Source organism: Larus michahellis, chromosome 4 (assembly GCF_964199755.1).
Source record: "Larus michahellis chromosome 4, bLarMic1.1, whole genome shotgun sequence".
In the NCBI taxonomy this organism is placed as follows: Eukaryota; Metazoa; Chordata; class Aves; order Charadriiformes; family Laridae; genus Larus; species Larus michahellis.
Genome location: NC_133899.1, coordinates 67,695,271 through 67,716,347, shown reverse-complemented (window position 1 = coordinate 67,716,347; position 21,077 = coordinate 67,695,271). Strand labels below are relative to the sequence as shown.

At 42.2% G+C, this 21,077-nt stretch overlaps 1 protein-coding gene across 34 annotated transcripts in view; it reads right to left on the bottom strand.

The window, feature by feature from the left end:
- The window catches only part of NRXN3 (neurexin 3), a 1,053,186-nt gene that overhangs the window by 445,146 nt on the left and 586,963 nt on the right, over positions 1 to 21,077 (bottom strand). The gene's annotated exons all lie outside the window — the stretch shown is intronic.

Here is a 21,077-nt window from a genome sequence, read left to right as displayed (position 1 = left end):
TTATTGTATCTCCTCTTAAGCGAAGTATAATATTGTGCTGCCATGTTCCACTCCAGAAGTAGTTGCTAATACACACAGAAGGGGAATGTGGTGGCTGTTTAAAAGAGCTCAGCAAACATGAAAATGTATGACAGCAAGTGGAGGAGGAGATCGTAGCCAATACAAATCTGCTGCAGAAACTAAGCAGAAAATAGCTCCTCAAATTGGAACTAGACCAGAACCCTGGATTTAACATATCTACAATTGTGAAAACTGACAGAAGATCTTTACAAACACCAACACTCATGAAACAGACCTATGCTTTATCCTAAAAGGGCAGTGGCACCAGTACCACTTCAAGGGGCAAAAGACCATCCACTGAGTCATCCTTATTACTTCCTGCAAAAACCTGTTTCTTGGGTGGTGTTTTTTTTTTTTTTTTTTTTGAGATCTTCTCTTCAAGCCCAAACTAACCCTATGCAAAATCTGGTGAGATCACAGCACAAGGCAGTGAGGCTGCAGGAAGCTAACTGATTTCTTTTGTAGACAACCTTCCTGTCCTGTTTTTTAGCACATATCTCAGTCTTGGAAATCTATGAAAATGTAAAAACCCCACAGGCCACACTTATAAAGCAACAAGAAACATAAAAATAAGATGTTGGGTTCTTTTCCTCCCCACTTATTTATTCTGCAAAAACTTGGCAATTTAAGTTCCTAGTTGGTTTGATCTTTACGCTTTAAAAAGTACGCAAGATTGCTTACTTTTAAAATGTAAATTTTCAAGATAAACACATAGCAGAAAAAGGATTATAATTCCTTCCCTCTGTTCTTCCCAATGAAACAAGTTGTGTGTATACCACATGCAAAAGTAATCCTCCAGAAACTACATACTAGGATCTCAGGAGACATAGGAGAAGAACTAGAGATTACAGAATCTTCTGACATCCATTACAATCATTGTTCACTTTTTTGAAGAGGACCATCGATATTGAAGAAATATGAAAGCAATTTTTTAACTGCAAAGCAAAAATAAATAAATAACTGCATTAGTTAAATCCATTCTTGCATCTTGAGATGTTATTTATTTTCTCTGAGGGCTGATAAAAGTTCCCGATGACATGCTTTCTAATTTTAAAATCCCTCTCACTTCATAGTTCTGAAAAAGCTGATGTCAGGGAGCGAGTGGGTGGGTCTGTTTTAAGTGTGATTCACACATTAGATTCTCTTATCAGCTCATGCATATTCAGAAGTGCTATCCACAGGCTGTGGGGTTCAGGACCAGCCCGACCACGAAAAGGTCATTTGGAAGGAGCTAATTAAGACAGGGAAAAGAAACAGAGGAAAGCTGTTACACCATCTTTTCTTCATAATTCAGGCATGCAAAAGATAATGGCCCTATCTATGCCACAACAGAACATGTCCCACCTCCGGAGGAGTTCTCCCTGTCCTTAGCCCTGCTTCTTTCCCACCATCTTGTGCCTCTCCATAAAGCAGACATAAATCCAAGCCTGTCATGATCTCCCCCATAAATGGAGCCGGGTTTTCAAATATGCCTGGAACTGGAGCGCATGAACTAGCTACCAAGCCAAGGCTGATTTGCAGTGTAGTATTGGTGTAAGGTTTGCATTTATGAGGCAGCCTGAAATAACACACTGCTCTGCTAACATGCCATCTCCTCTGTACACATTTTTAAATACTGTCTGCTCCTGTTGCAGGTCTGATCAGGATAGCTCCTCCCTAAAGTAAATCCTTCCGTGAGCAAGAAAAAGCTGTTCCTGAGATATTAGTTACAGCACAGGGAGTAGGAACTTTTCAAATATCCGAGACGAGATACAACTAGATGATGATGTCAGCTGTCTAGGTGAAACTCTGATGTCAGGCCACTAGACTCTCATCACAATTTGGCCTATTTCTCAGATCATCAGCCTAGTTAGCAGAACGACATCATTCTTTTTTTCTTCAAAGTTCTTTGCTAGAGAGAAGTGCTTTGTCTCTTCTCCCTCTGACTGTGATACATTTACTGGTATAGAAGAGGGTGTTATGAAATGACGAGATGGCAAGCCTGTGCCATCATCTTGGTGGAAAAATGAGATCTACCCATGACAGCTATACAAGAAGATTCTGTATGATGGCTGCTGGACACAGACATGCCCCGAGGCACAATCTGGCGCTCTCATTCCCTGTATGACTAACATAACCCACGATGAACAGTCTCATCACAAAGTCTCCACAAACCCTGCCTTAGCCTAAGCAGCTGTAAAAGGTTCTGTTGACTGCAACACACGTACCTTGGCTCTCAGAAGTTAGAAAGCACAGCTGAGGTGGGGGAGGTAGAAAGGAGGCTGGGTGGTAGGGAGGGAACGTATATGATACAGACACACACAACACTGTAATTAAGGGTAATTTCAGAAGCATTTACCTGTGTTTCAGTGTCTGACAACTTTTCACTTGTGAATGCTGCAAACGCCTCAGCTCTACAGACTGATCTTGTTTTTATGTTGCTGGGATGGGAGGAGCAGAAAAATGAGTTGTTCTCTGAATTAATTACCTCCTCTGATTTGAGGAACATGCACTGAAATACAGCTTAACTCTTGCTCAGAAGGATTTAAGTGCCTACACTGAAACAGAACTGAAATGAGCCATGCCTAGTGTATAAACACACAGAACTACTGTAGAGGCTCTCCTACTTGCAGGCCATAACCAAAAGGAATGCTGCCATATGGAAAACTCAGTGTTTTTGAAGGACTACACTGAAACCCTAACTTCATCTGATATGACCTCTAGCTAGCAAAGAAGTTACCATAAACATCACCTTTGTTCAGTCACCACCCTAAAAGCCACTGCTTTGTTTCCATTTCCTTTTGCTGCAAATCTGAGGTTCCCCATCCATTTTGTGAAAAAGTACTATGATGGGATTGAAAACAGAGCTTCAGGTCAGAGGACTGAAGTTATATCCCTAATTCTACAAGTGTGTCAGTTTGGGGCAGATTACGTCACTTCTTTCCACTCCTGTTTTCCTGCTCCTTAAAGCAGTAGCAGCATCTTCCATCTTTGTCAAGTGCTCTGAAAGCTGGGACTCAAAGACATCTGAATAAGGAGTACTTTGGAGAAGTCCAGAGTTAAAAAGTTGTCGGGAAAATGGCATTTTAATGGAATCCTGGAGATCAGGTCAAACAACCAATACTTGCCTCACTTTTTTATTTACTTATTTTTAAAATTAGCTTAACAATTGTGCTCCAGCTTCTGACCCATGATGCCAGTCTCTGTCATGTCACCGTATATGACACATGAGGCTATGTCAGGTTGCACATGATGTGGTATGGCATGAAAACAAAATACTTCATCCCAAGATGGTGGTGGCGAAGAACAAAAATAAGGGAAATTAAAGACAAAAATAATTTTCTCTCATTTAAAATAGCATTGCAGTTTATTTTATCCATCATTTTACCTTAAATGTGGAAAATATTTCCAGAGCTTATAGCAGAGAATGACTGAAAGCATCAAGCACAACTATACAAACTTTGGACAGGTGATACAATTTATTTTCTCAAACACTTCTGTCCTGACCTGCAGCTCCCCAGATAGTTGAGGACTAGGTGCCACAATAATATTGGCACCCTCTTCAGAACTCAAACCCTTACTTCCTCTACCCACAGCAATTATTCCATGAGGTACCTCAACCAACTCACATCAATGGAGCTGTGCTGAACCTTGTGTAATTCTACTCTTTCAAGACTTGAAATAGTCCCCTCTGGGGCTGGAATCTATAGCGGAGTCATCTGAGATCAGTAGATTCTTTTACTCCATTTTGCACAACATTTGACCCCCTACTACAGAGCTGAAAAATTTGTAACTCATTTATGCTTACTGTTTCAGTATAGTCAGAATCTCTTTTTTCCAGCCTGTTTTCTTTCTTGCTTTCACTATGCAAAATGAGAAATTTCTGAGAAGGCCAGAGTGCAGCCACTAGATGAGAATACCTGCTTCCTGCCAGGGCGGCATGCAGATCTTGTTCACGTGTATTTGCTCTTTTCCTTATTTCTCTTTCGAATGTGATTTTCCATTCCTTCCGTTTTTTCCCAGAGCAGCAGGGAGCAGTATGTAGCCGAACTAAACTTCCTGTAGCTCACAAATCCTCTATGTGAACAGGCCTTGAAGTAATGACCACTGATGATCCATCTGGGTAGAACTAAGAACACTTAAGACCTCCATCTCTGTATTCAAGAGGAGCAAAATCTTTCTGTAACAGAGCTAATCTGTCATTGACAGCAGAAGGTATCACAATCAGCTGAGAAAACACCAAACAGATTCTGCTGAACTGCGTGGTAGCAGCAATTAACTGGGTTATCATGTATCCTCCTCTGAGAAACAGCATGACTGTGTCCTATGCTGGTATCAGACTGATCAGAAGATCCTTTAGCATTACACTACCATCAGTAACCCTGATTAAGTGTCTCCCTCTCACCTGCTACACAGTGCTATCCCTTTGGGACAGCGGGTTGCACACACTCCCACAACACTGTCAATCCCATTGCATTCCCAGCAGTAAACGAACAGTCATGGCAATGGGCAGAGCAGCACATAGAGGAAGATGATGCTGGTCAGTGTCCACCAGTGAATTGTAAAAAAGGAGAGTTTACTGTGAAGAGGGTGCAAAATTCAAGATGGGCTCTTCCCCATTGAGCTAAATCAAGAAATGACATAAGATTTTGACACAACTTGAGCTAAAATGTGCAAGAGGAGAAAGAAATAGGAAGGGAAGTAGCATTAATACTTTGTATTCACCTTCACTTCCGTGGATTGACTTGGCCACTGTTGGTGGACAAAATATCATAGCACCTGCTCCTTCTTCACTGATAAATATTAATGATTGGAAAAATCCTTCCTGTCATTAAACCTTCCAGTCAGAGCATACCTGTATCATAATACAGCTCAGTTCTTCAGAGCTAGGGGCTGGGTTCAGGGTAGACATGCACAGGACTTCTTTAGGATCTTCTATCACAGACTGGAAATATAGCTGACCCTAACAAACCAAAAGTATTTGATAAAAGTGTCAGATCATCAGGTCTGGGAACCACAAGATCAGCCATACATCTCACAAGCCCAAATACAGACCCATTAGGCAGACAAAGCTACTTGGCATAACAAAGAGCAGAGGAGCAGGAATTCATATTGCATTTGCAGGACTTCGCAGTCCTCTTCAGAAGGCAATTCAGGATGAGTTCCTGACATCAGTGCTCCAAAACACTCTGAGGGCTCTCGTTTCTCTCCACAGAATGTACAGTGATTCCTGCCTTACAGTTTAGTTACTCAAAATTAGGTTGCATGAATACCCTCCAAAATGCTCATGGATCAATCTCAGGCCCAACTTTCTCTATGAGGCTAAGAAGGACAGTAACAAACAGTAAACACTCAGTCTTCCCTGACTGACGGTTAATAATCAGTCCCCATGCCAGCATTTGCCCTCCTGCACAGTCTTCTTCTATCTTACAGGGATATCCATATAACAGCCCCATAAACCTACCAAATGTCTCCTTACTGGAAACAGGCCACTATCTCCAGGAGGCTGATTCTGCTCCACTAACTCCTCTGGCCCTACAGAGAGCTCTCACAATGCACCCCTTTCGAGAACAGGCATCCTCTGTAAAACCCCAGGGGACAAACGAACAGCGTACACAAAGGCAGCAGCTGCCGAGATAGCTGGTGTCTCTGATTCCGAAGTGAGCATCATAGCCTCTTGCTGCTCTCTATCTGGAACAGAAATGACCATTTGTAAATCATTTTTAATTGTCATGTTAAAGAGTACGGAGCACAGCAATCAGAGAGCTCATGGCGTTGGAGGCCTGACACCGCCATCAGGCACGGATCAGCAGGCAGGATAATAGGAGGGAAAGCTGCAGGGTTGCATAAGCAGGCGCAGGCAGGCAAGTGGGAGCGCGAGAGAGGAGGGCGAGTGCATGCCCTCTCCCTGCTCCCTTCTGGGAGCAACTCATGTGAACTCAATGGCCACACAACCGCTTATGCCATTAATTCAGTCTGTTGAAAAGGCACACAACTCAAAAACCCTGGGGGATTTTTCACAATGAAATGGTCATGTTACTTGTAAATTTTCTCTTTTTTAAGCAATGGGAAGTGGCTTTTTCATTTCCTAATAGCTCATCCCTACCTTGACTTGAAAGGAACAAGACAAGTGTCTTGTCAGCAGGCTCTGACTAGCTACTCACCTTTTTAGTATTATGCCTTTTAACCAGCTCCTAATTGAATCACAGAATCATAGAACGGTTAGCTGGAAGGATCCTTGAAGGTCATGTAGTTCCAACCCCCCTGCTATGGACAAGGACACCTTCCACTAGACCAGGTTGCTCAAAGCCCCATCCAACCTGGCCTTGAACACTTCCAAGGATGGGGCATCCACAATTTCTCCAGGCAACCTGTTCCAGTGTCTCACCATCCTCAGAATTCACCCACATTGAAATGGTACCTAGAAAAATCTCACCAAGCTGGGAATCTTCTTTCCAGAAGGCACGGCTCTCCAGGAAAGATACATAAAATCAAAAAGGCTCAGTCGCTCTGGGAGTATCTTTTCACCAAGTCCTTTACTAAGTGCAGGAAGAACTTTTTATGTTGATTTAGAAGCACGGGTCCAGCTGTGTCCCATTAACTTGTCTGACTCTCCATATTTGTGAAACACCAAACATGTTTGGATCCTGTATATACAAAGTAATAATACATAGCAATGGGTGTCCATTGACCTCCACATGCTTCTCACAACTATTATTTGCCGTTAAAGACTCCACAGCACTTTACATCAAGGTGCCTTCAACCCTGCCTGCCATACCCTCAAATTCCTTGTTCACCACTCTGATCGCTAGACTACTGGAGAGCATAGCAAAAGCAAGGGCCAAAAGAAAGGATCCACCCTGCCTTCACCATAGAGTAGCCTTCCAGTAGACTTCTCACTGTAGTAAGAAGTCCTGGGTGCATCATCTCAGTAGGTATAATCATTATGCAAAGCAGCAGGTAGCAGGAGAAAGGCACAGAAAAGGGTTCTGCTTCACTGAGGATTCTTATTACTGCTTAAATACAGGAGATTAGATTTTCTTTCATTATTGCTCCCTAGGAGGCCATGGGCCTTGCAGCTCTAGGAAGCTTTGTAATCTGACATAAGGGACACCTGTTCATCTGCAGCACATGGATTCGCTTGGCAAACACACTCTGGTTCTACCGTGAGCAGCAGCAGAGCTATGCTTAGCACAGTCTGAGGGTGGAAGGCAGAAATGGCTAACTGCTGCCCTTCAGACTCCAAGAAGCTGCTTTGATTGCTGTTATCCTATTTATAGTTTCAAGAAGCTATCCTCACAATTAGGAGTAAGAAGTTGAGAACGGTCATAGCCGTGTCCACCTCTTCTACAGCAGCACTTCCATGTTGTGTCATTTTTTGCCAGCCAGAAATTAGCATTATGACAACTGAATTTCATTGTAAGTAAATACACTAAATACATACCAACTTTATATTATGAAAGCAGCAAACGCTTGGACAAGACAAGAACTTGGCTCATTATGTTTAAGAACAAGCCCAATGCAATGCTGACCAGGAGAGAATAATGTTCACCCTTCCTGATATTCCTGCTGAAGCTTTCCCAGTCATAGGGAACAGAGCTTCCCTACGTCCACACATGATTTCAGTGGCCTGGTGCCACTAGACATCGGAGTGCCTCCAGATATCAGGGAAACCCTTGCAGAAGCTTTGAACACTTGGCTTTACCCCTTCCTCCTCCCTTTAAGTCCTGTGGTTGCCCCCATGCTCTGTCATCTAAACAATAACCCAAGTGGCAAGAAATTGGAGTTTTGATTTGGATGGAAAAGGATTGGCTGTAGTTTTCATCTGGGCTCAAAGTGATTTTTTTAAGGATTCAAAAATAGTGTTCAGAGTTTGCTTCTTTTCAGTGCCACGGTACCAAGTATTTCCTAACTCCCTACAAGTAGTAAACTAAGAAGGGATAAGATAATAAGGTTAAAGTTGCCAGAAGCGTTAAGAAAATCTGTCCCAGTGGCAGAGCTGACAGAGCCCACAGAGAGACAGGTAAGAACAAGCAGGCTATGAGTGGTGTAGGTTGTCCCCACACAGTTCTGCAGAACACTGACATTGAAGTGTACAGGTGACAAGTTAAGTGTTAGCTTTGTGAATTACTTCACTTCTGATCACATTAGCAGGAATAATCTAATTGGTTTCAGGCTTAAAGCAGAACCTGGGGATAACACCACCCACTTTCTATCCAACTCTGGCCCAAAGTTTCTGAAACATCACTCTGACAATATACCACAACAAGAACAGTAGGAAATCTTACACAAATATGCAGAGAACCTTTTCTCTTACTGCCAGTCCCAGTTCTAAAAAACAAGTAGACAGACAGTTCTGACAGATAAGCTTTGGCAAACTATCACAAGCAGTTTAAGACAGTACTATACACACGTCTATCCCACCACTTCACTGGAGAGGACCACCCTCAAAATTAAAACCACCAAACTGGAAGTCTGTCCGTGCCTTACTTGTTCCAGGTCACAGTCCTAACCAGCACCTTAGCACAAACCCATCTTCTCTGATGGCTTCATTTGAGTTGTTAGACTGTGATTTAGTCATGAAAATGCAGACACTCCACTCATTCTGCCACCCCACTGACAAAAGTGATAACCATATGCCCTGGGATAGAGTCCACAACTGAGAAAGATGATGTTCAATACATCTACATCTGCCCTAGCCTACATGTGGATGCCCTAGGATCACTCACACTATCTTGTCTTTGATATTTTACTCTATTCAATTCAAGGTTTTGCAGCAAAACTAGCGTGTGCAAACACATCCATCAGGCCACAGAGCAATTCGACCAATTTTTCTGTCTTCCTTCCTTTATGAACTACAATTCTTTTGATGTGAACTGCCTGCAAAGCCACTAACAATCTCTTTCCATCCAACCAGTTTCCTCTAGAATTGCTGAAGAAGCTTCTTTCTAGTGGTACTGTCCTTTCACAGAGAAGCAACATTTCACCAAGAAGCATGGTACAAAAGCTACATGAATGGGTTTGCTTTCAAACACATTCAGTTTTTTGACTGCTGTTCTAAGGTGAAGATTAAAAAAAAAAGAATCATAGAATTGTTTAGATTGGAAGGTACCTTTAAGATCATCAAGTCCAACCATTAACCTAACACTGCCAAAACCACCATTAAACCATGTCCCTGAGCATCACACCTACACACCTTTTAAATACCTCCAGGAATGGTGACTCAACGAATTTCCTGGGCAGCCTGTTACAGTCTTTGATAAACCTTTCAGTCAAGAAATTTTTCCTAATAGCCATCACAAACCTACCCTGGTGCAACTTGAGGTCATTTTCTCTCATCTACTTGGGAGAACAGACCAACGCCCACCTCTGTACAACCTCCTTTCAGGTAGGTGTAGAGAGTGACAAGGTTTCCCCTCAGCCTCCTTTGCTCCATCCTAAACAACCCCAGTTCCCTCAGCTGCTCCTCATAAGACTCGTGCTCCAGACCCTTCACCAGCTTTGTTGTCCTTCTCTGGACATGCTCCAGCACCTCAAAGTCTTTCTTGCAGTAAGGGGCCCAAAACTGAACACAGTACTTGAGGTGGGGCCTCACAAGTGCTGAGTACAGGAGGGACAATCACTTCCCTAGTCCTGTTATTTCTGATACAGGCCAGGATGCTGTTGGCCTTTTTGGCCACCTGGGCACACTGCTGGCTCATATTCAGCCGGCTGTTGACCAACACCCCTAGGTCCTTTTCCACTGGGCATCTCTCCGGCCACTCTTCCCCAAGCCTGTAGCACTGCATGGGGTTGTTGTGACCCAAGTGCAGGACCCGGCACCTGGCCTTGTTGGATCTCATACAACTGGCCTCAGCCCATTGATCCAGCCTGTCCAGATCCCTCTGCAGAGCCTTCCTACCCTCAAGCAGATCAACACTACTGCCCAACTTGGTGTCACCTGCAAACTCACTGAGGGTGCACTTGATCCCCCTCATCCAGGTCGTTGATGAAGATGTTAAACAGAACTGTGCCCAATACCAAGCCCTGGGGAACACCACTTGTGACTGGCCACCAACTGGATTTAACTCCATTCACTACAACTTTCTGAGCCTGGCTGTCCAGGCAGTTTTTTACCCAGCGAAGCGTACGCCTGTCCAAGCCATGAGCAGCCAGTTTCTCCAGGAGAATGCTGTGGGAAACTGTGTCAAAGCTTTTACTAAAGTCCAGGTAAGCAACATCCACAGCCCTTCCCTGTGTACAGGGAGTGTACAGGATACATAAGAGTAAAATGCAAAAGAGAGAAGCACAAACCAACTCCCCAAAAGGATTAACTACACAAGAGAGAAAACAAAGGGAGGCTCAAGAAATTCTTCAACTCACAGTTTTTTTAAAAACCTAGAAAATCTATTTCTTGGCTACCTGTATTTTATGTAGGCACTCGGGGGTTGGAAGTAGTGAATTTATGCTTCAGGGGAAAAGGGAATTTTACCCCTCCCATCTGCAGTTTTCTTCAGTTCATTAAATGAAAGAAATTGATTTGGCGAAGCTAATTTTGTAATTAAAAAGCTTATCATGGCTTTCTCTAATGAGCTAAGCAAACAGACAGTAATTCAGTGACAATATTTACACAGTGCACACTGGGGGACGTTTGTTTAGAAAATTAAATAATGGAAGAAAATGGGAGGAGGAGAGACGGGAAAGTAAGCAAAGGAGAAGAGGTCAATTCAAGATCCAAGTTTATTCCAGGATGTTGGTCCTCTGATGACTTGTTCCTGTTCCCTTTGCATCACAGCAGTGAAAGGAAGAAAGGACTGCAAGCGACCTATGCTATCCCCCCTGTGTAAGTAGGCTTTTCACAGACTGAATTTACTACGCTCTCATCTCCAGCTGGGACCACAGCCAACTCCCTATTCAGGACTTCAGGGAACAGCTTTATACGCACGCAAGACTAAGAATTACCTTTCCAGGATACACTTCCTCCCTCTAGGGTGCTTCATGCACACTGACTGAGGGCACAGTGCAGAAGGGATGACAAACTCTTGAGAAGTGGAGGAAAAACTTGACCATGTTTGCTTCAAAAAGCTCATCTATTATAGCTGGAATGATACTCAGAATGCAAAGGATTCCTTCACAAAACAAGAAATCACCACAAAGAACCTGCCTCAAGCAAAGCTTTGTGTATTGCAGGGTAAAAAAGGAGACAGAGGAAACCCAGGAGTTCGGTCTGTTCAGTTATGCGGAGGTACATCATTCCAGTCCTAGGGCAAAGCTTCCTAGAAGAGGAAGGAGGAAGTCTCTTCTCCTCTGCCCCTGATTCCCTCATCCTCCAGAGTCTGGTCTCCCACCATCTCTCCCTGCCCTGTGTAACCACGTATGAAACCTCTGGTAGTTTAAGAGTTGGGGGAAATGAGCTCTGGAAAAAGTCACTTCTTAGTCTTACGAGTTTCGCATGCTTACAAAGCTGTTCCCTCTATTCTTGAAAAGAGAACTGGCTCAGATACTGTAGCAATAGGCAACAGTAAAAGTCAAGAGAAAAAGATGAGTCCTAAAAAGGGTGAGCAGAAGATCAGTTAGATGTGAGGCAAAACAGTGACAAGAGAATGGTGCTAAGAAAAAGGTTAATAATGGGAGTGAACTCACAAAGCTTAAAAGACCAGAGAGAGAACAAAACGGGAACTTCAGTGGACAGAGAAGAACCACCTGTGAATCTAAAAATTTGTCACATTTCAAGTCAGAAATAGCTGTATTCCAGTGCCTAGCATATGGTTTTAAAACCTTCTTTACAGCTAATGTAGAGTATGAAACAACTCTTATTAACAGAGGAAAGTAATTTAGGAGATTTGACCCCCAAACTTCCAGACAAATTCCCTCATAAAGGGACCATCAGAGGTCAGCACATCACTGTGTCTCACAGACGTAGGATGGGGGAGATAACAGTGAGACCTCCTTCTTTCCTTAAGATTTACTCCATAATAAGACAACCCACCTCCATTTCTGAACTGAGTCCAACAGGAATCACTAGTGCAGACTAAAGGCTTGTGACTAATCAGCACATCTCCCAGCATCACTGGAGACTCTGACACCAAAAGGCATCTTTAGATAAAAAAAGACAAGCTGAATTTCTGTCGGCTGAGTCCAGATCCATACCTATCCTTTTCCAAATACCCTCTTTAAAGGCTAATGCCAACCTGGTTTACTAAGTTAACAGCTGATTTCAGTGGTGTAAAAAGGTATCTGCAACTTGCATGGAGTTGCATGGAAGCCTTGAGCTGCGCCAAAACCACTGTCATGCCAAACATACCTGATGCTCCCCAACAGCAACAAAGGAAGTTCCCCATTTCTGCTTTCCACAGAGGCATCCCTTCCACGTCCCACATTCTCTCTGATACATGAAAGCAAGAATGCTGCATGAGAGCATTCTGAGACCACCGAGCAGGCTCTGAAAATCTGCAGGAGATGAACTCCTGGCTGTATGAGCTGGATGTAGCGTACTTGTATGCCTGGAAGCACACTTATGGTGGTGGGCTTGGACCAGGGGATAAAGTTTGTGATACAGATTGCAGAGACACTGGGCAAAGCAAGAAAGACAAAATCGTAACAGAGCTGAGCACCTTTTAATAATCCTTAATCCCTTATCTTGCATGATATCCCTGAATGTTCTGAGAGGAGGGCACGATTACACAGTCATTAATACCAGACATCCACACTGCCTAACAGTACTAATTTGATACAGATCAGGCATAGGCCCACAGCTGCACCTCTTAAATTAGTCAGAGAATATGACAGAGCATTTAAGGCCGTAGTCATACCAGCTGGGATTGAATATACCTGACCCAGCATATAATCAGAGGTGCGTAAACAGACAGTCCAAGACCCAGCACAAAGTCTACTGGTACACACCAAAATCCTTTGAACAAATCTGAGAAAGCAGAATAAATTTATTGGTGCCATGCGGCCCAGCTTTTCTGTTTTTATCTGAGATGTCCTAAAGCTGGATCAACTGTGTCATTGAAACATCGTCATTATGCATGGCAGGGAGAATCTCTTTCAGTACACAGGCACAGAGACAGAACTTGTTAAGATAAACCCAGAATTGCCCTGCTTGCCATGACTCACAGCCAAATGTGTCTAGGAACTGCTGATAACTAAGGTTTATGAATCTCAGCACCATAGACTCAATCCTGAAAGCAAAGAGCACCCCATGATTTAAAGGAATTTGAGGTATTCACAACACTGACTAATTGGTTGCCAATGAACTGACTAATTGGTTGCCAATAAGATTTCTCAGCAGTCACCTTTTGTATTATTTTTTCCAGCATATAACCTATTTTCCTCTCCTTCATCCTTTGTCTCCTCTCATCCATATAATTCTTCCCTTCAGTGTTTTTGAATCCAGGAGCAACTCCTTCAGGACAGCAAAGTTAGCCAGTGATGACTCGCTGGCAAGAAAACAGACAAGAGCCCAAGAAGCTGCCTAGGTCAGACCTTAGGGCAGAGCTGTGCCAGTTCATTAGCTGCAATGGTAACATGAAAATCCCAGTGGCTCTGCAGTAATAAATATGTAATAAATGCTACCTTTATACATAACAGAAAAACTCTGCAGGTTATACTGCTAGGGAATAATTCTGCTTTGCACTTAGGCAAACCAACTAAATGGAATATGGCAGGACTTTTCCATCTCTTATTTCTGTAACCTAACACTCTCAGCAAAACAGCAACTACATTTCTCCCTCCCCCCCCCTTTTTTTTTAAACAACGAATTTGTAATTGACTTGCTTATGGGAGACTGGATGTACCCTCCTATATTGCTGCTCTCACAGGATGGAATCAGAGCTGCTCTAAGAGGCAGCACTCCTCATACACTTAGACTATGAAGACGGAGCAGAGGGATCTCCTTCAGCTCAGGTAGTGACAGTCTTTGGGTTTTGGAAGAACAAGACAACGTTCAGTGCCATTACACTGTATTGAAGGGTCTTTTTTTTTTTTTTTTTTGTAAGATGGCTACAGTTGGGAATTCACCTTGGATTTCGTTTGACCTGAAAGAAATTGTACCTGAGGAGTCACTACATAGAGAAAGTTATTAGATAATGACTTAAACATCTGAGGGCCCAGCTGAAACGAAGGCACAGTAGGAGAGCTATTGCGAATAGCAGAACTGAAAAATGATCCACACATCTCCCACCTTACTGGCAACTCAGGGTGTCTTTTTCTTTTTAAACTGTGGGAAGTGAGGCTGTCGTGATGAGGCGAGAATGAGGTGGCTGTGAGGTTTCTCCAAGGAGTCTTTAACTACCCTCTGGGTATATTAGCGCCTGCCTGCAACACGTGAAACACTTGAGTATTAGCTTAGTTCTCTTTCTCCAGTTAAAAGCATTAAATTGCAGATACCAAGTGTTTTCTTCCCCTCATTCTCTTTCAAATTCCTGAAAGCTAAAGTAATTTTGTCATGACTCACATTATAAAAAGAACAAGCGATGTGACTGCTCCCACTTATCATGCACATGTACAAAACAAATATTCTCTGTCCGCTCTACCTTGACTTGCTGGTGCCTGCAGTCCTATCATCACAGCCATCTGTTTAAGCATTAATGCCAAGCTCTGCTCCATGAAGTAATTTCTTCTTTTTACATCCCCCCCCTTTTTTTTCTTTTTTAATTTTTCTTAGGGGTGGAAATCTTCCCCTCTCAATTATTCTTCTATCACTCCAATTAAATTCACTAGAATTTGTACATGGTAATGAAAAGAAGAATTTGGCTACAACATGAGTAAATAATCCTAGGTGTCGACAGAAAATACTCATTCTCAGATCACATAGACTGGACAAAAATCACAGTACTAAGACATGAGAGAATTTGGAAACAGACACCCCTCAAGGTTTTATCCACAACCATTTATCTCCCAGAACATACGGCTCATCTTACCAGAGTTCTTCAGGATACCATTCATCCAGTGACATGATCTGATCATTATTATACCTTTTTCTTCAGGAAATTTGTTAGTGATGGAATCAATTACAATCATTAAGTTTCTAAATTAAAAATGCACTCTGAGACAACTGATGAGGCTTTACATTTAAGTTCACAAGCCAAAGTCATGTTCTCAGCTAAAAGATTAGTTGTTTTTTCTCCATCTTCAGCTTCTGGAAAATAGGCTTTTCTTTTGGAAAACCATCCCACCTCAGCTTTCAGCTCACAATGTTACCATTGATGCAGTTACAAAGACGTTCAAAGTACAATCTAAACTAAAATCAATTTTGAGAAGTGATATGAAAACATAAGAGTATTAATTTTCACTTGAGCTTACCTTTCAAAAGTTGCAACAAGGAATGGAATTTAACCATGTAGAACAGGCATCATATTTGGGACAAATAACAAATTAATTTTCCAAATTCAATAAAACAGATTTTTTTTAAGAGGTTTACAAGGTAGGAGAGAGGGCTCCAGAGGGCTGGAGCACCCCTCCTCTGAGGACAGCCTGACAGAGTTAGGGATGTTCAGCCTGGAGAAGAGAAGGTTCCAGGGAGACCTTATAGCATATAGCAGCCTTCCACTACCTAAAGGGGGCCTACAGGAGAGATGGGGAGGGACTCTTTATCAGGGAGTGTAGCAATAGGATGAGGGGTAACAGTTTTAAACTGAAAGAGGGGAGATTTAGATTAGACATTAGGAAGAAATTCTTTACTGTCGGGGTGGTGAGACACTGGAACAGGTTGCCCAGGGAAGCTGGGCATGCCTCATCCCTGGAGGTGTTCAAGGCCAGGCTGGATGGGGCTTTGTGCAGCCTGGTCTAGTGGGAGGTGTCCCTGCCCATGGCAGGGGGGTTGGAACTAGATGACCTTCAAGGTCCCTTCCAACCCAAACCATTCTATGATTCTATGAAAAAGTTCTATAGTAAAATTCTTACAAGCGACATTATTTTTGCTACTACTCCTCTGTGACTTCTGCTCCTTTTGGTGAAGTGCCAAAGCGCTATGAACATAACCCTTTACACATATATGGCACAGATAAAACTAGAAAGCGCTGGAAATCCAGTGGAGCAGATTTTAGTGCCAAGCGTTTTTTGAGTTATACTTGTGGTAAGGATGAGCCTCCAAGCTTCTGAATCCTTGCTAAAAATCTCAGATTCAAGGGGTTTTGGATCTATTTCTGTTGTCAATGGGTATGTAGAAAAGAAACACTGCCAAAGGCATTTAACACAGCTGTGTATTTATCATAACCAAATTTGAAACCCCAGCCTTCCCAATCTTTCTGAGGGAGGGGTAAATGATTAAAAACCTGCATTACCATTTCATAGCTCAACTCTTTTCTTGTAATACACACCTAGATGCAGCCAGAGGGCTCCTTACTAGTACAAAATACAAGGTTCTGATGCACATGTGGAAACACACAACAGCTCAGTTCGGCCTTATCACCCATGCTTTCTTATGACCAACGTAGGTTGTACACTCTTCACTGAAGGCGGCACTTCTAACTCACTTTTGCTAATCCTTTTATCATCAGTACTACGTATAAATATTAAATAATAATGGTTATGGCTAGATAAATAATTCACTGAGAATAAAAATCCATGCAAGTTTGGCCCCTTTTTATTCTTCATGGACTGAACCAGATTTCTGTGAATGGATTTGTTATTCAGAAGCATCCACCAAATAGTTCATTTGAGCACATTTCCGCCTCCAGAACACTTGGGAGCTGCTCACTTCAATTATTCCCTATTCAAAGTGCGCAAGTGGTAGCACCGTATTGTTTCCAGTTCCTGACTAGAGGAATAAAACTTTTTAAATGGGGGAGTGATAAGTAGCAAATGCGAAATCACTGTTCATAAATAGCTTTCTAAGATAGATGACTGCACGATTACAGGCTCACATTAAAGTCTATGAAACCTACAAAACAGAGAAATGTTTTTACAGATACCTACAAGAAAGGAGTAATCTTGTAAAAAAACCCACATATAGCGGTAGTCACACTCAGTCCTTTAATTTTAAAAGTATTTACAAATGGCTTTTTGTATTAAGCAGCAAATTTTAATATCCAAGAGTGAGATTTTTAAACTCCCAAGCAGCGATGCTATACTGAAGAATTCACTATAGTTTTTCAAATGGAAAGAACAGCCACATCCAAGAAAACTCTGAAATGTTTAAGCAGGTTCAGTACCTTCACTACAGATAATCACCACCACCGCTTCCTTTTCCCATTTTGCGTGCTGTATACATATGTGTGTAATTACATCTTCCCAAAGCTGTAACACTAAAAATTGACCCATGTTTTTCCACTATCTGGTAACTAACCATTGCAAAGTTCTCTTTGATTACAGTGTGAAGCATAATGATAATCATGAAGGAAGATGGCCAAAAATTTGTTGGTGTCAGCCTTAATAGCTAAAGGTTGGTTATGCTATTTCTGTGCCAGAAAAAGGAGAGGTGCTATACTATACAATTTAGTGAGTGGATAACAGCATTCTGCTGCCATGGGTGAGTTTTAGTGTCACCATGTTTGCACGATGACATCTGGGTGGCCGATTGATGGAGAGATTTTGCGACACTGAATTTGATAGGGTGTGGCCGTGCTGTGACTTTGCTACAGGGGACCTGATTTTTTTAAAGGCAAGGAATAGACAAGAAGCTGTTTGAGCTGACAGAAGTCAGAAATTAGATAGATAAAATAAGTAACTCTCTAGCCATCTATAGTAACAGAATCTGTTTCTTCCAAGTCCTCTTTTCATTTTTATTTTGAACTAGCAGTAATAAATATGAAAAACCCAATGCTGTAACTAGTGTCAGAAAAAATCAGCCAAAAATCAAGACAATGAAAGGCAACCAAACTTCCTACGTCCCTGTGAGCCTAGCTACCCTAGCCCTCTCCTTGCTCTTCAAATCCTCCCTCTTGTTTGCCAATATAGTGCTCGCCCCCTCCTTCTTGCCATCAATATATGCTACTTTTTAAAAATATTTTTTACAGTTAAGAGTTGACTGTAAGCTCCAGGGCTGATGGGGACTTTGATTCAATGCTAACTTCAAAGGGAACGTGCTAGGTGCTTACACACAAGTGACATGTCATCACTTCTCTTTCTGCACTCAGTGTGCCCTGATGAATAATCAAGGCAGCTTTTATAGAGACGCAAGAAATGCCGATCACAGTTTGTCTCTGAGTCAGTTGACATTTTTATTTTATATATAAAGCAAATGAGGGTGGAAGACACAGACAGAGAGCAAGAGATGAGACTGTGTGCCAACCCCTTCAGATCTCATTTAGTCTATGTTACAAGAGAAGTTAGTCTTTACAATTTTGGATGCTGATAAGGCGCACATATCCCTCCTCTGAGAAATTAATAAATCTTTAGACAGCTTAAAGAAAAGACAAAAGAAAATTTACAGCCTTTAGTATGAACATCTGTGCCTCTGTATGTGCGATGGGATTAGGGGGTGGGAGCTGAAGGACTTGCAACATTGCTGAGGGGAGGGATGTGGGAGGTTTGGATTTTTCCATAGGTTAGGAGTCATTCTAATATCTAATAGAAGTAACCTGGTAATTGCATTGGAATTCTTCAATTGGAATGAAGAACAAGTGTCCTTCATAACAACTCGGCCACTGTGCTTGCAAAGCTGTTATCCTTGTGATGGTTCCCCACCACCCTCCCACTGCACTTGAGATGTGACCCGCAGCATCCACAGACGCTCCAATGCCATGTGAGAGCACAGCAACCTTCTCTTTCATTAATTCAGAGTTTTGCCAGCACTCAAATACACAGCTCAAAACAATTAGGCGCAAAAATCTAATATAAGAATCCCTACGAGAATCACAGTTTCCAAATCTAGTAATGGAATGGTCAATGATTTTAGTGAAGTGTAATGCAATTTTTCACAGTAACTGCAGCAAAGAAGCATTAGATATTGCTGGGCTTACATACCATGCCGTATTTCTGTCCTCAGTTTCCTGCCTATAAGGGTAAGAAATCAGACTAGTGGAAGACAACTTGGGTGTTCCCAAAAGAGGACAACCTCCAGTCCGTGCCAGTTAGACTGTTCTCTGTAGCCATTTCCAGCTGATTTGAATAGAAACTTCATAACTTGACACTGAAGTACAAGATAGCTACTATCAAAAGCAAAGCCAGTACTGGAACAGCAAGACTGATGGAAAACAGGTTAGTTCATTTTCTTTCTTTACTTTTCTTAAAATGATTAGAGAAACAAAAGGTTTTTTCTTAAGCATCTGAAACTATTTGAATAGCCCTGAGGAATGTTAGAAGGGTTAAACAACATGGGTAGGTTTCTTGCAGAAGCAAAACAAAAACAAAGTTGTATTCCCATGCCTTTCCATACCTTTATGAACATTCTCTTTTTCAAACAAAGATAATTTTTGACTGATGGATTTGATTATAAGGAAGGCAATGGGGGGTGCTAAGCAGCAGGTTGACAGGGAGGTCAGGTGGAGACTGCCAGGCCTGGTGGGAACACGTGATGTGCTGTCACAGCTATTTTACACGAGGCACAAAGGACTACGGGCCCCTCAGGGGGAGCTTAGAGACAGCTTGGCTAGGTATGAGAGAGGGCACTTGACTGCCAGCTTCAGTCCTCCCCTTCTAGGATGTCTGGTGCCATGTGCACTTACTGACAGTCAAAGCACAGTCAAGAGGAGGATGAAATCAAATATCCAAGGTACTTTCCACTGGGCCATCCTCTCCGATATAAACTCCATACACCACGTATGCTCTCCTTCATCACTTCCATCTCCTGTGACTCTGCTCAACCTAATAGATATGGAACCTCAAACAGAATAAAACCAAACAAAGCTTGATGGGAACAGAAGTCTTTGTTTAGGATAATGGACAAAAAAAAAAAAAGCAGCAAGAAATAAATTAACAGGCTTACTGTGATACAGAGCTGTTCATTGAATAGGCCTGCAGAGAGATACTTCTTGCAAGTTTAAAGGAAAATCTTGCTATTATAAATGAAATCAGTTGAGTTGAGATTAAAACTATACGTTTTAAGTGTCAGACTGGCATATCTACAAGGCTCTTGCTGTTCAGCCTGCATCTACTGATGCATGAGGCAGGTCTGTATACTGATCAGCACAGCAATACCTGATCAGTAAAGGTCCAGATGAGAATAAACATGAAATGGACAGTAGCTGTGCTATTTGTGGGAGGACCCACCCTCAGTGTGTTCTTTGGAAGGGGTCAAACTCCAAATTAAGGATGCTCCAAACCTCAGGGAGACAATTCCCTTCACCTCACTGGGAAGTGTGTGGAAAGAAGAGGAGGCCTTCTGCTTGGCAAGCTGGTGAAGATACAAACTAAACTCCTTTTCACATTTCGGCTTTTCACTCAAGAGCCTCAAAAGTGCTTGAAAAGCCTCACATGAAAAAAAAATAAAAATGAGAAATTTCACAGGTGGGAGAACCAAAGTACAACATAGCAACAGCAGAGCCAGGAAAAGAACTTAGAAAAAACCAACCATAACCTTTTGTCCATTCCCTGACATATTTGCTGTATTTTCACCTATCTCCAGGTCCATTTGCTATCTATATCTGAGTTACTTTCCATACAACCTCTTAGTGAAGCCAAAGCCTACCTTTCTACCACAACACTTCAATGAACAGCTAGGTAGGTCCTGATACAGACAGAGACCACCATCCACAGCCAGGAAGAATGAGGATCCTGGGAGATACCGCAGAACAGAAAATAGAACTTTTGACTGATGCTGTTTAACGGGTATTCTGTTAGAATGAATATCTTTACTCTGTTAGAGAAAAGGACCGTTTCTTACTAATCAACCTGTGCCAGACCCAAGTTTCATCAACACAGTAGCCACCTGCAGGCTGACTTGCAATTTAGCACATGATTACCTATTGCCAGCAAATCCTCAGTCTTCACAGTCCAGGCAGTCAGTGCTGAGAAATGTTAAAAATATCACTTATTGCACATAGCGGAGGAGGAAGGGAACTGGGGGAAGGAAGTGAGAGAAGAAAAGAGCAATATATTGAAGAGGAAAAAAAGGGAAGGTAAAATAATGGAAGGTAAAAAAAATGGAAGAAATATAGAAGCAGAAAAAGGAGATG